Here is an 18,176-nt window from a genome sequence, read left to right as displayed (position 1 = left end):
TGGAATAGAGTGGAGTGGAGTGGAGTGGAATGGAGTGGAAAGCAATGGGATGGAATGGAATGGAGTGGAGTTGAGTGGGGTGGAGTGGAGAGTAGAGGAGTGGACTGGAATGGAGTAGGAGGGAATGGGATGGAATCGAATGGAGTGGAGTGGAGTGGATTGGAGTGGAATGCAATGGACAGGTTTGGACTGGAGTGGATTGGAATGGACTGGAATGGAATGGAATAGAATGGAATAGAATGGAATAAAATGGTGAAGTGAAATGTGAGCTGACATTGTACCACTGCACTCCAGCCTGTGTGACAGAGTGAGATCCTGTCGAAAGAAAGGAATGGAATGGAATGGAGTGGAATGATATGGAATGGAGTGGAATGATATGGAATGGAATGGAATGGAGTGTTTTGGAGTTTAATGGAGAGTAGTGTAGTGCAGTGGAATGGACTGGAGTGGAATGAAGTGTAATGGAATTGGATGGAATGGAACATTATAGAGTGGAGTGTAGGGGAGGTGAGAGGAGTGGCATGGAATGGAGTGGAATGGAATGGTGAAGGAATGGAATGGAGAGGAGTGGAGTGGAGTGGAATGGAGTGGAGTGGAATGGAGTGGAATGGAATGGGATGGAATGACATGGAGCAGAGTGGAGTTGAGTGGAGTAGAGTGGAATGGAGGGAAATGGATTTGGACTGAATAGGAAGGAATGGAGTGGAGTGGCTTGAAGTGGAATAGAATGGAGTGTACTGGAATGGCCTGGATTGCAATGGAGTGGAGCACAGAGGTTTGGAGTGTAATAGAATGCAACGGAGTGGAGTGGAGAGGTGGGGAATGGAGTGGTATAGAATGAAATGGAATGGAATGGAGTGACATAGAGTGAAGTGAAGTGGAGTGAACTGGTGTGGAGAGGGGTGGTGTGGAGTAGAACAGAGTGGATGGTAATAGGATGTAATGAAAGGGAATGGAGAGGAGTGGAGAGGAGTGGAATTTAATGGAATGGAATGGAATGGAATGGAGTGGAGTGTAGTAGAATGGAGAGGAGTGGAGTGGAGTGGTGTAGAATGCAGTGTAATGGAATGGGATGGAGTGGAATTTACTGAGTGGAGTGGAGTGGAGTGGAATGGAGTGGAATCAAATGAGATGTAATGGCATGCAATGGAATGGAATGGAATGGAATGGAACGGAATGGAATGGAATGGAATGGAATGGAATGGAGAGGAATGGAGTGGAACAGAGTGGACTGGAATGCAATGGAATGGAGTGCAATGGAATGGGATGGAGTGGGATGGAGTGGAGTGGAGTGGACTGGGGTGAAGTGGAGTAGAGAAGAGAGGAGTGGAATGGAATGTAGTCGAATGGAATGGGATGGAATGGAATGGATTGCAGTGGAGAAGATTGGAGTGGAATCTAGTGGAATGCAGTGGACTGCAGTGGAGTGGAATGGAATGGAATGGAATGGAGTGGAATGCAATGCAATGGAATAAAATTGTGAAACGAAATGTGAGCTCAGATTGTGTCACTGCACTCCAGCCAGGGTGACAGAGTGAGATCCTGTGGAAAGAAAGGTTTGGAATGGGATGGATTGGAATGGTATGAAATGGAATGGAATGGAGTGAATTGGAGGGGAGTGGAGAGGAGTGTGGTGGACTGGAATGGACTGGAGTGGAATGGAGTACAATGGAATGGGATGGAATGGTACATTATGGAGTGGATTGCAGTGGAGTTTAGGGGAGTGGCATGGAATGGAGTGAAATGGAATGGGATGGAATGGAATAGAATGGAGTGTAGTGGATTGGAGTGGAGAGGAGTGGAGTGGAATAGAGTAGAGTGGAATGGAGTGGAATGGAAGGGGACGGAATGGAATGGAATAGTGTGGGGAGGAGTGGAGGGGAGTAGAGTGGAATGGGGTAGAATGAAATGTGATGGAATTGCATGGAGAGGAGTGGAGTGGAGTGGAATGCAATGCAGTGAAATAATGGAATGGAATGGAATGGAATGGAATGGAATGGAATGGAATGGAATGGAATGGAATGGAATGGTGAAATAAAATGTGATCTGCGGTTGGGCCACTGCAATCCAGCCAGGGTGACCGAGTGAGAACTTGTCAAAAGAAAGAAATGGAATAGAATTTTGTGGAACGGAATGGAATGGAATGGAATGGTGAAATAAAATGTGATCTGCGGTTGGGCCACTGCAATCCAGCCAGGGTGACCGAGTGAGAACTTGTCAAAAGAAAGAAATGGAATAGAATTTTGTGGAACGGAATGGAATGGAATGGAATGGTGAAATAAAATGTGATCTGAGGTTGGGCCACTGCAATCCAGCCAGGGTGACCGAGTGAGAACTTGTCAAAAGAAAGAAATGGAATAGAATTTTGTGGAACGGAATGGAATGGAATGGAATGGTGAAATAAAATGTGATCTGAGGTTGGGCTACTGCAATCCAGCCAGGGTGACTGAGTGAGAACTTGTCAAAATAAAGAAATGGAATAGAATTTTGTGGAATGGAATGGCATAGAGTAGAGTGGAGTGGAGTGCAGTGAATTGGAGTGCAGTGAGGTGGAGTGTAGTGGAATAGAGTGGAATGGAATGGGAAGAAATGGAATGAAAAGGAGAGGAGTGCAGCGGAGTGGAATGGAATGGAATGGCATGGAATAAAATGGAATGGAATGGATTGGAATGGAATGGAATGGAATGGAGTGTCATGGAGAGGAATGGAGTGGAGTGGTGTGGAATGCAGTGTAATGCAATGGGATGTAGAGGAATTTAGTGGAGTGGAGTGGAGTGGAATGGAGTGGGATGGGATGGAATGGAATGGAATGGAATGGAATGGAATGGAATGCCGTGGAGAGGATTGGAGTGGAGTGGTGTGGAATGCAGTGTAATGCAATGGGATGGAGAAGAATTTAGTGGAGTGGAGTGGAGTGGAATGGAGTGAAATCGAATGGGATGGAATGGAATGGAATGGAATGGGATGGAATGGGATGGAATGGAAGGAATGGGATGGAATGGAATGGAATGGGATGGAATGGAATGGGATGGGATGGGATGGGATGGAATGGAATGGGATGGGATGGAATGGAATGGAGTGAATTTGAGTGGAGTGAAATGCAATGGAATAGAGTGGAATGGAATGGGATGGAATGGAATGCCATGTAGTGGAGTGGAGTGGATTGGAGTGGAATGAAGTGGAAGGAAATGGAGTAGACTGCAGTGGAATGGAGAGGAATCTAATGGAATGGAATGGAATGGAATGGAATGGAATGGAATGGAATGGAATGGAATGGAATGGAATGGAATTGTGAAATAAAATGTGAGCTGAGATACTGCAACTACACTTTAGCCTGGGTGACAGTGTGAGATCCTATGATAAGGTAGGAATGGAATGGAATGGAATGGAGCAGAATGGGATGGATTGAGGTGGAGTGGAGTGGAATGGAATGGACTGGAATGGGGTTGGATGGAATGGAGTGGAGTGCAGTGTACTGCAGTGGAATGGAATGGAAAAGAATGGAGTTGCGTGGAGTGGAGAGGTGTGGAGTGGAATGGAGTTGAATGGAGTGGAATGAATGGGATGGAATGGAATGGAGTGGAGTGGAGTAGAGGGGAGTGCAGTAGAGAGGAGAGGAGTGGACTGGAATGGAGAGGAATGGAATCAGATGGAAAGGAACTGAGTGGAGTGGAGTGGATTCGAGTGGAATGTAATGGAATGGAGAGGACTGGAGTGGAGTGGAATGGAATGGAATGGCATGCAATTCAATGGAATAAAATGGTGAAATGAAATGTGAGTTGAGATTCTGCCACTGCACTCCAGCCTGGAATGGAGTGGAGTGGACATGATAGGAATAGGTTGGAATGGAGTGGAGTGGAGTGGAGTGGACAGGAGTGGAGAGGAAGGGAATGGAATGGAAGGGAATTGAATGCAATGGAATGGAATTTATGCAATGGAATGGAACGGTGATACTCTAGAAAGAAAGGACAGAAAGAAGTTTTGATACTGTCAAAAGAAAGGAAAGGAATGGAATGGAATGGAGTGGAATGGAATGGAGTTCACTAGAATGGCTTGCAGTGGAGAGGAGTTTAGTGGATTGGAGTGGAAAGGAGTGGAATGGAATGGGATGGAGTGCAGTGGAGTGGAGTGGAGTGGATTGTTGTGGAGTATATAGGAATGCGGTGGAGTGGAGTGTAGTGGAATGGAGTAGAGCGAAATAGAGTGCAATGGAATGGGACGCAAAGGAATGGAATGTTGTGGGGTTGAGTGGAGTGGAGTGGAGTGGAATGGGGTAGAATGAAATGGGATGAAAGGGGATGGAGAGGAGTGGAGTGGAGTGGAATGGAGTGGACTGGAATGGTGAAACAAAATGTGAGCTGAGATGGTGCCACTGCAATTCAGCCTGGGTTACAGAGTGAGAACTTCTCAAAAAAAAGGAATGGAATGGAATGGTGTGGAATTGAATGGAATGGAATGGAATAGAATGGAGTGGCATAGAGTGGAGTGGAGTGGAGTGAGGTGGAATGGAGTGGGTTGGAGTGGAGTGGAATAGAGAGGAATGGATTGGGATGTAATGGAATGGAATGGAGCGGAGTGGAGTGGAATGGAATGGAAAGGAAAGGAGTGGAGTGCAGTGGAATGGAGTGGAGTGGAGGAGAGTGTTGTGGAACGCAGTGTGATGGAATGGGATGGAGTGGCATTTAGTGGAGGGGAGCGGAGTGGAGGGGAATGGAGTGGAATTGAAAAGGATTGAATGGAAAGGAATGGAATGTAACGAGTGGAGTGGAGTACAATGGAATGGAGTGGAATGAATGGGATGGAATGGAATGGAGTGTAGGGGAGTGGAGTGGAGTGAAGTGGAAAGGAGTGGAATGAAATGGCATAGAGTGCAGAGGAGTGGAGTCTAATGGAATGGAACAGTGAAGTGAAATGTGAGCTGAGATACTGCCACTGCACTGCAGCCTGAATGGAAGAGTGAGACCTTGTTGAAAGACAGAGATGGAATGGAATAGAGAGGTATGGGATAGATTGGAGTGGATTAGAGTGAAATGGACTGGACGGGGATGGGATGGAATGGAATGGAGTGAAGTGCAGTGGAGTGGAGTGGAATGGAATGGAATGGAATAGAGTGGAGTGGCATGGGGTGGATAGGAGTGAAATGGAGTGGAATGGAATGCCATGTAATGGAATGGAGTGGAGAGGAGTGGTGTGGAGTGGAGTGGAATGGAGTCGAATGGAATCGTATGGAATGTTATGGAGTGGAGTGGAGTAGAGTGGAATGGATTGGGATAGAATGGAATGGAATGGGATGGAGTGGAGTGGAGTGGAGTGGAGTGGAATGGAGTGTAATTTAGTGGAGGGCAGTGGAGTGGAAAGGATTGGAATGAATGGGATGGAATGGAATGTAATGGAATAGAATAGAGTGGAGTGCAGTGGAGTGGAATGCAATAGCATGGAGTGGAATGGAATGGGATGGAATGGAATGGAGTGTAGGGTACTGGAGTGGAGTGGAGTGGAATGGAGCAGAATGAAATGGAGTAGAGTGCAGTGGAGGGGAGGGGAGTGTAATGGAACAGAATGAAATGGCATGGAATGGAATGGAATGGAATGGAATGGAATGGAATGGAATGGAATGGTGAAATGAAATCCGAGGTGAGATACTGCCACTGAACTGCAGCCTGGGTGACAGAGTGAGACCTTGTCGAAAGATAGGAATGGAATGGAATGGAGTGGAATGGGGTGGATTGAAGTGGAGGGTAGTGGAGTGGAATGGACTGGAATGGGAAGGGATGGAAAGGAATGGAATTGAGTGCTCTGTAGTGCAGTGGAATGGAATGGAATGCAGTGGAGTGGAATGGAGTGGAGAGGACTGGAGTGGAATAGACTGGAACGGAGTGGAATGGAATGGAATAGGATGTAATAGAATGGAGTGGAGTGGAGTGGGGTGGAGTGGAGAAGAGAGGACAGGAGTGGACTGGAATGGAGTGGAATTGGATGGAACGGAAAGGACTGGAGTGGATTGGAGTGGATTGCAGTGGAGTGGACTGGAGTGGATTGGAATGGTTTTGAATGGAATGGAATGGTATGGAGTGGAATGGAGTGGAGTGGAATGGAGTGGAATGGAATGGGATGGAATGGAATGGATTGTAGGGTAGTGGAATGGATTGGAGTGGAGTGGAATGGAGTGGAATTAAATGGAATAGAGTGGAGTGGTGTGGAGTGGAATCTAATGGAATGGAATGGTGAAAAGAAATGTGAGCTGAGATACTGCCACTGAACTGGGTGACAGAGTGAATTCCTGTCGAAAGATGGGAATGGAATGGAAAGGAGAGGAATGGGATTTATAGGAGTAGAGTGGAGGGGAGTGGAATGGACTGTAATGGGATGGGATGAAGTGGAATGCAGTGGATTGCAGCGTAGTGTAGTGGAATGGAATGGAATGGAGTGGAGAGGAGTGGAGAGGAGAGGAGTGCAGTGGAATGGAGTGGAATGGAATGGGATGGAATGGAATGGAGTGGAGTGGAGAGTGGTGGAGTGGAGTAGAGAGGAGAGGATTGGACTGCATGGAGTGGAATAGAACGGGATGGAATGGAACAGAGTGGAGTGGAGTGGATTGGAGTGGCAAGTTGTGGAATGCCGTGGACTGGAGTGGAGTGGAATGGAATTGAATGAAATGCAATGTAATAAAATGGTGAAATGAAATGTGAGCTGAGATTACGCCACTGCAATCCAGCTAGGGTGACAGAGTGAGATCCTGTCGAAAGAAAGGAATGGAATGGAATGGAGTGCAATGGAATGGAATGGAATGGAATGGAGTGAATTGGAGTGGAGTGGAGAGGTGAGTAACGGAGTGGAGTGGAATGGGATTTAAAGGAATGGAGTGGAGTGATGTGGAGTGGAGTGCAGTGGAATGGAGTGGAGTGGAAAGGAGTGGAGTGGAGTGCAATGGAGTGGAATGGAATGGATTCAACTGGAGTGGAGTTTACTGGAACGGAGTGGAATGATATGGAATGGAATGGAGGGGAGTGGACCAGAGTGGAGAGGAATGGGGTGGAATGGAGGCGAGTAGAGTGGAGTGGTGTGCAATGGAATGGAGGAAACTATTTTGGGATGGAATAGAATGGAATGGAGTGGAGTGGAGAGGAGTGGATTGAAATGGAGTGGAATGGAATGTGATGGAATAGAATAGAGTGATGTGGAGTTGTGTGGAGTGGAATGGACTGGAGAGCAGTGGAGTGGAGTGGATTTGAATGTAGTGGAAGGGAATTTAATGGAATGGAACGCAGTGGAGTGGAGTGGAATGGAATGGAATGAAACGGAATGGAATGGAGGGGAATTGAATGGTGAAAAGAAATGTGAGCTGATATTGTGCCCCTGCACTCTAACCTGAGAGACAGAATGATATCTTGTCAAAAGAAAGGAATAGAATGGAATGGAGTGGAGTGGAATGGAGTGGAATGGAATGGAATGGAATGGAATGGAATGGAATGGAATGGAATGGAATGGAATGGAGTGGAGTCGAGTGAAGTTGAGTAGAGTGGAATGGAGTCGAATGGAATGGTATGGAATATTATGGAGTGGAGTGGATTGGTGTGGAGTAGAGTGGAATGGAATGGAATGGATTGGGATTGAATGGAATGGAATGGAGTGGTGTGGAGTTTAGTGGAAAGGATTGGGATTGAATGGAATGGAATGGAGTGGAGTGGAAAGCAGTGGAGTGGAATGGAATGTAATGGAATGGGGTGGATTGCAATGGAGTGGAGCGGAGAGGAGTGGAGTGGTATAGAATGCTGCGGAGTGGAGTGGAGAAGTGTGGAATGCAGTGGGATGGAATGGAATGGAATGGGGAAATGAAGTGTGAGTTGAGATTGTGCCACTGCACTCCAGCCTGGGAGACAGAGAGACAACCTATCGAAAGACAGGAATGGAATGTAATGGAGTGGAATGTAATGTAATTTAACGGAATGGAGTGGAGTGGAGTGGATTGGAGTGCACATGTGTGGAATGGACTGGAGCGGAGTGGACAGGAATGGAATGCAGTGGAGTGGATTGGGGTGGAGTGGAGTGGAGTGGACTGGAATGGAATGGTGAAATGAAATGTGAGCTGAGATACTGCCACTGCACTGCAGCCTGGGTGACTGAGTGAGATTCTGTCGAAACATAGGAATGGAATGGAACGGAGTGGAATGGGATGGATTGGAGTACAGAGGAGTGGAGTTGAATGGACTGGAATGGAAAGGGATGGAATGGAATGGAGTGGAGTGCATGGTAGTGGAATGGAATGGAATGGAATGGAATGGAAAGGAATGGAATGGAATGGAATGGAATGGAATGGAATGGAATGGAATGGAAAGGAATGGAATGGAATGGAATGGAATGGAATGGAATGGAATGGAATGGAATGGAATGGAATGGAATGGAATGGAATGGAGTGGGATCAAGTGGAGTTGAGTGGAGTGAAATGGAGTTGAATGGAATGGTATGGAATGTTATGGAGTGGAGTGGATACGAGTGGAGTACAGTGGAAAGGAGTGGAATGGATTGGGAATGAATGGAATGGAATGGAGTGGAGTGGAGTTTAGTGGAAAGGATTGGGATTGAATGGAATGGAATGGAGTGGAGTGGAATGAAGTGGAGTGGAATGGAATGGAATGGAATGGAATGGAATGGAATGGGGTGGACTGCAATGGAGTGGAGCGGAGAGGAGTGGAGTGGTATAGAATGCTGTGGAGTGGAGTGGAGAGGTGTGGAATGCAGTGGGATGGAATGGAATGGAATGGAATGGGGAAATGAACTGTGAGTTGAGATTGTGCCACTGCACTCCAGCCTGGGAGACTGAGAGACAACTTATCGAAAGAGAGGAATGGAATGTAATGGAGTGCAATGGAGGGTAATTTAACGGAATGGAGTGGAGTGGAGGGGATTGCAGTGCACATGAGTGGAATGGAGTGGAGTGGAGTGGACATGAGTGGAGTGGAGATGAATGGAATTTAAGGGAATGGAATGGAATTGAATGCAATGGAATGGAAAGTTGATACTGTCAAAAGAAAGGAAAGAGAAATTTCGATACTGTTGAAAGAAAGGAATCTAATGTAATGGACTGGAATGGAATGGAGTGGAATGGAATGGAATGGAATGCAGTTTAGTGCAGTGGTGTGCAGTGGACTGGAGTTGAGTGTAGTGGATTGGAGTGGAAAGGAGTGGAATGAAATGGGATGTAATGGAGTAGAGTGCAGTGGAGTGGAATAGAATGGAATAGGGTGGAGTGGAATGGAGTGGAGTGGACTGAAGTGAAGTGGAATGGAGTGGAGTGGAATGGAGTGGAATGGGATAGAATGGAATGAAATAGAATGGAATGGAATGGAATGGAGTGGGGTGGAGTGGAGTGGTGTGGAGTAGAATGGAGAAGAATGGAATCTTATGGAATGTTATGGAGTGGAGTGAAATAGAGTGGAATGGAGTGGAATGGAATACGATGGAATAGAATGGAATGGATCAGAGCGGTGTGCAGGTGAGTGAAGTGGAATGGAGTGGAATTAAGTGGAGTAGAGTGGAGTGGAGTCTCATGGAATGGAATGGAATGGAATGGTGAAATGAAATGTGAACTGAGATACCACCACTGCACAGCAGCCTGGGTGACAGAGTGAGTTCCTGTTTTTAGATAGGAATAGAAAGGTATGTAGTGGAATGGGAAGGATTGGAGTGGAGTGGAGTGGAGTGGAATGGACTGGAATGGTATTGGATGGAATGGAATGGAGTGGAGTGCAGTGTAGTGGAGGGGAATGGGATGGAATGGAATGGAGTGGAGTGTAGTGTAGTGGAGGTTAATGGAATGGAATGGAGTGGAGTGGAGGGTAGAGGAGTGGAGTGGAATGGAGTGGAATGGAATGGGATGCAACGGAATGGATTGAGGTGGAGTGGAGAGCAATGGAGTGGAATGGAATGGATTGGAGTGGACTGGAGTTTACTGGAAAGGAGTGGAATGAGATTAGATAAAATGGAATGGAGGGGAGTAGACTGGAGAGGAGTGGAGTGGAATGGAGTTGTGTGGAGTGCAGTGGTGTGCAGTGGAATGGAGGAAACTGGAATCGGAAGGAAAATAATAGAATGGAATGGAGTGGAGTGGAGAGGAGAGGATTGGAAAGGAGTGGAATGTAATATTTTGGAATGGAACACAATGGCGTGGAGTGGCGTGGAGTGGAATGGAGTGGAGAGCTGTGGAGTGGAGTGGAGTGCATTTGAATGAAGTGGGAGGGAATGGAATGCAGTGGAGTGGAGTGGAATGGAATGAAATGGAATGGAATGGAATGGTGAAATGAAATGTGAGCTGCGATTGTGCCCCTGCACTCCAAATTTAGTGAAAGATTGAGATCCTGTCATAAGAAAGGAATGCAATGGAATGGAATGGAATGGAATGGAATGGAATGGAATGGAGTGGAATGGAGTGGAGTGGAATGGAATGGAATGGAGTGGAATGGAGTAGAATGGAATGGAGTGGATTGGAATGGAATTGAATGGAATGGAATGGAGTGGAGTGGAATGGAATGGAATGGAATGGAGTGGAGTGGAATGGAGTGGAGTGGAGTGGAGTGGAATGGAATGGAATGGAATGGAATGGAATGGAATGGAATGGAATGGAATGGAATGGAGTGGGGTGGAGTGGAGTTGAGTGGAGAAGAATGGAATCAAATGGAATGGGATGGAATGTTATGGAGTGGAGTGGAGTGGAGTAGAGTGGAATAGAGAGGAATGGATTGGGATTAAATGGAATTGAATGGAGTGGAGTGGAGTAGAGTGGAATGGAGTGGAATGGATTGGGATTGAATGGAAGGAATGGAGTGGTGTGGAGTGAAGTGCAGTGGACTGGAATGGAGTGGAATGGAATGGGGTGGATTGCATTGGAGTGGAGAGTAGAGGAGTGGAGTGGAATAGAATGGAGCGGAGTGGAGTGGAGAGTTGTGGAATGCCTTGGGATAGAATGGGATGGAATGGAATGGAATGGTCAAATGGAATGTGAGTTGAGATTGTGCCACTGCCCTCCAGCCAGGATGACAGAGAGAGAACCTATTGAAAGAGAGGAATGGAATGCAAAGGAGTGGAATGGAATGGAGTGGACTGGAATGAAATGAAATGGAATTGAGTTGAGTGGAGTGCAGTGGAGTGGACATGAGTGGAATGGAGTGAAGTGGAATTTAAGGGAATGGAATGGAATGCAATGGAATTGAATGGAAGGGAATGGAATGGTGATACACTCAAAAGAATGGAAAGAAATAAATTTTGATACTGTTGAAAGAAAGAAATGGAATGCAATGCAGTGGAATGTAATGGAATGCAGTTTAGTTCAGTGCCGTGGAGTGGAGTGGAGTGGTCTGTTGTGCATTGGAGTGGAAAGGTGTGTCATGGGATGGGATGGAATGGAATGGAATAGAATGGAGTGGCGGGTATTGGAATAGAATACAATGGGGTAGAGTGGAATGCAGTGCAGTGGAGTGAAGTGGTGTGGAATGTAGTGGAGCGGAACGAAGTGGAATGGAGTGGGATGGAATGGAATGGAATGTTGTTGGGTGGAGTGGAGTGGAGTGCAGTGGAATGGGGTAGAATGAAATGGTATTGAATGTAATGGAGAGGAGTGGAGGAAAGTGGAATGGAGTGCAATGGAATGGAATTGAACGGATTGGAATGGAAGGGAATGGTGAAATAAAATGTGAGCTGAGGTTGTGCCACTGCAATCCAGCCTGGGTGACAGAGTGAGAACTTGTCAAAAGAAGGGAATGGAATAGCATGGTGTGGAATGGAATGGAATGGAATAGAGTGGAGTAGAGTGGAGTGCAGTGGAGTGAAGTGGAGTTGAGTGGGGCGGAGTGGACTGGAATACACTGGAATGGAATGAGAGGTAATGGAATGGAATGTAGTGGAATGGAATGGAATGAAATGGAATGGAGTGGAATGGAATGGAAGGGAGTGGAATGGAATGGAATGGAGTGTGGAGAAGAGGAGAGGAGTGGAATGGAGTCAAACGGAATGTTAAGGAATGTTATGGAGTGGAGTGGAGTAGAGTGGAATGGAGTGGAATGGATTGGGATGGAATGCAAAAGAATGGAGTGGAGTGGAGTGCAGTGGAGTGGAATGGAGTGTAATGGAATGGGGTGGATTGCAATTGTGTGGGGTGGAGAGGAGTGGAGTGGAATAGAATGGTGTGGAGTGGAGTGGAGAGGTGTGGAATGCAGTCAGATAGAATGGAATGGAATGGAATGGAATGGAATGGTGAAATGTAACGTGGGTTGAGATTGTGCCACTGCACTCCAGCCTGGTTGACAGAGGTAGAACATAACCAAAGAGAGGAATGGAATGGAATGGAGTGGAATGGAAGGGAATTGAATGGAATGGAATGGAATTCAAAGAAATGGAATGGAATGGTGATACTGTCCAAAGAATGGAAAGAAAGAAATTTGGATACTGTGGAAAGAAAGGAATGGAATGGAATGGAATGGAATGGAGTGAAATGCAATGGAATGGAGTTTAGTGCAGTGGCATGGAGTGTAGTGTAGTGGTTTGTTGTGCATTGGAGTGGAAAGGAGTGTCATGGGATGGGATGGAATGGAATGGAGTGGAGTGGAGCGGCGTGGTGTAGAATGGAATGTGGTTGAGTGGAATGCAGTGGACTGGAGTGAAGTGGAGTGTAATGTAGTGGAGTTGAATGGAGTGGAATGGGATGGAATGGAATGGAATGATGTTGGGTGGAATGGAGTGGATTGGAATTTAATGGGGTAGAATGAAATGGGATTGAATGGGATGGAGAGGAGTGGAGTGGAGTGGAGCGGAACGGAATGGACTGCAATTCAACGGAATACACAGGATTGGAATGGAAGGGAATGGTGAAATAAAATGTGAGCTGAGATTGTGCCACTGCAATGCAGCCTGGGTGACAAAGTGAGAAAGTGTCGAAAGAAAGGAAAGGAATAGAATGGTGTGGAAAGGAATGGAATGCAATGGAATGGAATGGAATGGAATGGAATGGAATGGAATGGAATGCAATGGAATGGAATGGAATGGAATGGAATGGAATGGAATGCAATGGAATGGAATGGAATGGAATGGAATGGAATGGAATGGAATGGAATGGAATGGAATGCAGTGGAGTAGAGTGGAGTGCAGTGGAGTTGAGTGGGGTGGAGTGGAGTTTAAAACAGTGGAATGGAATGGGATGTAATGGAATGCAATGGAGTGGAGTGAAGAGAAATGGAATGGAATGGAATGGAATGGAATGGAATGGAATGGAATGGAATGGAGTGCAGTGGAGTGGAGAGGAGAGGAACGGAGTCAAATGGAATGTTATGGAACGTTATGGAGTGGAATGGAGTGGAGTGGATTGGAGTGGAGTGGAAAGGAGTGGACTGGAATGGGATGGAATGGAATCGAATGGAATGTGTGGGGTAGAGAGGAGTGGAGTGGAATGGAATGGGGTAGAATGAAATGGGATGGAATCAGATGGAGAGGAGTGGAGAGGAGTGGAGTGGAATGGAGTGCAATGGAACGGAATGGAAAGAATGGAATGGAAATGAATGGAGTGGAATGGAATGGAATGGAATGGAATGGAATGGAAAGGAATGGAACGGAATGGAATGGAACGGAATGGAATGGTGAAATAAAATGTGACCTGAGATTGTGCCACTGCAATACTGCCTGGGTTACAGAGTGAGAAATTGTCGAAAGAAAGGAAGGGAATAGATGGTGTGGAATGGAATGGATTGGAATGGAGTGGAGTAGAGTGGAGTGGAGTGGAGTGGAGTGAAGTGTAGTGGAGAGGGTGGCAGTGGCATGGAATAGTGTGGAATGGAAATGGATGTAATGGAATGGAAGGGAGTTGAGTTGATTGGAGTGGAATGGAATGGGATGGAATGGAATGGAATGGAATGGTGAAATAAAACGTGACCTGAGATTGTGCAACTGCAATACTGCCTGGGTTACAGAGTGAGAAACCGTCGAAAGAAAGGAAGGGAATAGATGGTGTGGAATGGAATGTATTGGAATGGATTGGAGTGGAGTGAAGTGTAGTGGAGAGGGTTGCAGTGGCATGGAATAGCGTGGAATGGAAATGGATGTAATGGAATGGAAGAGAGTTGAGTTGATTGGAGTGGAATGGGATGGAATGGAATGGAGTCAAGTGCAGTGGAACGGAGTGCAGTGGAGTGGAGTGGTGTGGAATGCAGTGTAATGGAATGTGATGGAGTGGAATTTAGTGAAGTGGAGTGGAGTGGATTGGAATGGAGTGGAATCCAACGGGATGGAATGGAATGGAATGGAATGGAATGGAATGGAATGGAATGGAATGGAGTGGAGTGGAGTGGAGTGGAGTGGAATGGAATGGAATGGAATGGAATGGAATGGAATGGAAAGGTGAAAGAAAATGCGAGCTGAGATTATGTCTCTGCACTCCAGCCTGGGTGACATAGTGAGATCCTGTAAAAAAATTGGAATGGAATATAATGGAATGGAATGTAATTAAATGGACTGGAGTGGATTGGAGTGGAATGGAGTGGAGTGGAATAGACTGGAATGGAATGGGTTGGCATGGAATGGATTGGTCTGGAGTGGAGTCGACAGGAGTGGAGTAGAACGGAGTGGAAGGGAATGGAAGGGAGTGTGGGGGTGTGCAGTGTAGTGGAATGAAGTGGAATGGAATGGAACGGAAAGGAAAGGAATGGAATGGAATGGAATGGAATGGAATGGAATGGAATGGAATGGAATGCAATGGAATGCAATGGAATGGAATGGAATGGAATGGAATGCAATGGAATGGAATGGAAAGGAGTAGAGTGGCATGGAATGAAGTAGAGAGGACATGAGTGGATTGGAATGGAGTGCAATGCAATGGGATGGAATGGAACTGAGTGGAGTGGAGTGTATTGGAGTGGAATATAGTGGAATGGTGTGGAGTGGAGTGGAATGCAATGGAATGAAATGCAATGGAATAAAATAGTGAAATGAAATGTGAGCTGAGATTGTGCTACTGCACTCCAGCCTGGGTGACAGAGTGAGACCATTTCGAAAGAAAGGAATGAAATGCAATGAAGTGGAAAGGAATGGAAAGGAACAGAATGAAGAGAATTGGAATGGAGTGGAGAGGAGTATAGTGGAGTGGACTGCAGTGGAGTGGAGTGGAATGGAGTGGAATGGAATGAGATGGAATGGAATGTTATGGAGTGGAGTGTAGGGGAGGTGAGTGCAGTGTCGTGGAATGGATTGGAATGGAATGGAGTGGAGTGGAGTGGAATGGAGTGGAATGGAATGGAGTGGGGTGGAGTGGAGTGGAGTGGAATGGAGTCGAAAGAATGGTGTGGAATATTATGGAGTGGAGTGGAGTGGATTGCAGTAGAGTGGTACGGAGTGGAAAGGAGTCGGACTGAATGGAATGGAATGGAGTACACTGGAGTGGAGTGCAGTGGAGTGGAATGGAGTGGAATGGAACGGGGTGGATTGCAATGCAGTGGAATGGAGAGGAATGGAATGGAATAGAATGGAGCAGAGTGAAGTGGAGAGGTGTGGAATGGAGTGGGATTGAATGGAATGGAATGGAAAGGAATGGAGTGGAATGGAATGGAGTGGGATGGAATGGAATAGAATGGAATGGAGTGGAATGGAATGGAATGGAATGGAGTGGAATGGAATGGAATGGAATGGAATGGAATGGAATGGAATGGAATGGAATGGTGAAACAAAATGTGAGTTGAGATTGTTCCACTGCATTCCAAAATGTGTGACAGAGTGAGAACCTATTGAAAGAGAAGAAAGGAATGGAATGGAATGGATTGCAATGAAGTAGAATGGAATGAAAGGGAATGGAATGGAGTGGAGTGGAGTGGACATGAATGGAATGGAGTGGAGTGGACATGAGTGGAATGGAGTGGACTGGAGTGGAGTGAAGAGGAATGGAATGGTAGTGAATGGAAAGGACTGGAATGGAATTAAATGGAATGGAATGGAAAGGTGATACTGTTGAAAGGAAAGAAATAAATTTTGACACTGTCAAAAGAAAGGAATGGAATGAAATGGAGTGGAATGGAAAGGAATGGAATGGAGCTTAGTGGAGTGGCGTGGAGTGGAGTGGAGGGGATTGGAGTGGAAAGGAGTGGAATGGATGGGATGGAATGGAATGGGATGGATTGGAATGGAATGGAGTGGAGTGGAGTATAAAGGAATGGGGTGGAGTGGAATGGAGTGGAGTGTAGTGGAGCGGAATGGAGCGGAGTGCAATAGAGTGAAATGGAATGGGTTGGAATGGCATGGAATGGTGTGGGGTAGGGTGGAGTGGAATGGGGAAGAATGAAATGGGATGGAAAGGGTTGGAGAAGAGTGGAGTGGAGTGGAATGGAGTGGAGTGGAATGGTGTGCAATGGAACGGAATGGAAGGGAATGCAACGAAATGCAATGGTGAAATGAAATGTGAGCCGAAATTGTGCCACTGCAATCCAGACTGGGTGACAGAGTGAGAACTTCTCGAAAGAAAGGAATGGAATAGAATGGTATGGAATGGAATGGAATGGAAAGGAGTGTATTAAAGTGGAGTGGAGTGGAGTGAAGTGGAGTGGAGTGGGGTGGAGTCCAGTGTAATAGAGTGGAATGGAATGGGGTAGAGTGGAGTGGAGTGGAATGGAATGGAATGGAGTGCAATGGAGTGGAATGCACTGAAGTGGAGTGGAGTGGATTGGAGTGGTGTGGAAGGCAGTTTAATTGAATGTGATGGAGTGCCATTTAGTGCAGTGGAGTGGAGTTCATTGGAATGGAGTGTAATCGAATGGGATTTAATGGAATGGAATGGAATGGAATGGAATGGAATGGAATGGAATGGAATGGAATCTAATGGAATGGAATGGAATGGAGTGGAGTGGAATGAAGTGGAATGGAGTGGAATGAAGTGGAATGCAATGGAATGGAGTGGAAAGGAATAGAATGGTGAAATAAAATGTGAGCTGAGATTGTGTCACTGCACTCCATCTTGGGTGACAGAGTGAAATCCTGTAGAAAAAAGGAAAGGAATGTAAAGGAATGGAATGGAATGGAAAGGATTGGAGTGGATTGGAGTGGAGTGGGGTGGACTGGAATGCAGTGCAATGGAATGGGTTGGAATGGAATGGCTTGGAGTGGACTCGAGTGCAGTGCAGTGGAATGGAGAGGACAGGAATGGGATGGAATGGAATGGAGTGTAGGGGAGTGCAGTGTAGTGGATTGGAATGGAATGGAATGGAGTGGAGTGGAGTGGGGTGGAATGGAGTAGAGAGGAGAGGAGTAGACTGGAATGGAGTGGAATGGAATGGGATGGAATGGAAAGGAGTGGAGTGGAGTGGATTGGAGTGGAACGTAGTGGAACCATGTGGACTGGAGTGGAGTGGAATGGAATGGAATGGAATGGAATGCAATGGAATAAAATGGTGAAATGAAATGTGAGCTGAGATTGTGCCACTGCACTCCAGCCTGGGTGATAAAGTGAGATCATGTCAAAAGAAAGGAATGGAGTGGAATAGAGTGGAATGAAATGGAATGGAACAGAATGGAGTGAATTGGACTGGAGTGGAGAGGAGTGAAGTGGAGTGGAATGAAGGGTAATGGAATGGGACGGAATGGAATGCTATGGAGTCGAGTGTAGGTGGGATGAGTGGATAAGCTGGAATGGAGAGGAATGGAATGGGATGGAATAGAATGGAATGGAGTGGAGTGGAGTGCAGTGGAATGGAGTGGAATGGAAGCTGATGGAATGGAATGGAATGTATTGGAGTGACGTGGAGTGGTGTGGAGTGGAATGGAGTGGATTGGAGTGGAATTGAAGGCTATGGAATGGAATGAAATGTATTGGAGTGATGTGGAGTGGTGTGGAGTGGAATGGAGTGGATTGGAGTAGAATGGAAAGGGGTGGAATGGAATGGAGTGGAGTGGAGTAGGGTGGAGTGTAGTAGAGAGGGGAGGAGTGGACTGGAATGGAATGGAATGGGTTGGAATGGAATGGAGTAGAGTGGAGTAAATTGGAGTGGAATGTAGTGGAACGGAGGGGACTGGAGTGGAGTGGAATGGAATGGAATGGAATGCAATGGAATAAAACAGTGAAATGAAATGTGAGCTGAGATTGCACCACTGCACTCCAGCCTGTGTGACAGAGTGAGATCCTGTCAAAAGAAAGGAATGGAATGGCATGGACTGCA

Source organism: Symphalangus syndactylus, chromosome 8 (genome assembly GCF_028878055.3).
Source record: "Symphalangus syndactylus isolate Jambi chromosome 8, NHGRI_mSymSyn1-v2.1_pri, whole genome shotgun sequence".
NCBI lineage: Eukaryota > Metazoa > Chordata > Mammalia > Primates > Hylobatidae > Symphalangus > Symphalangus syndactylus.
This window is presented reverse-complemented; position numbering follows the sequence as displayed.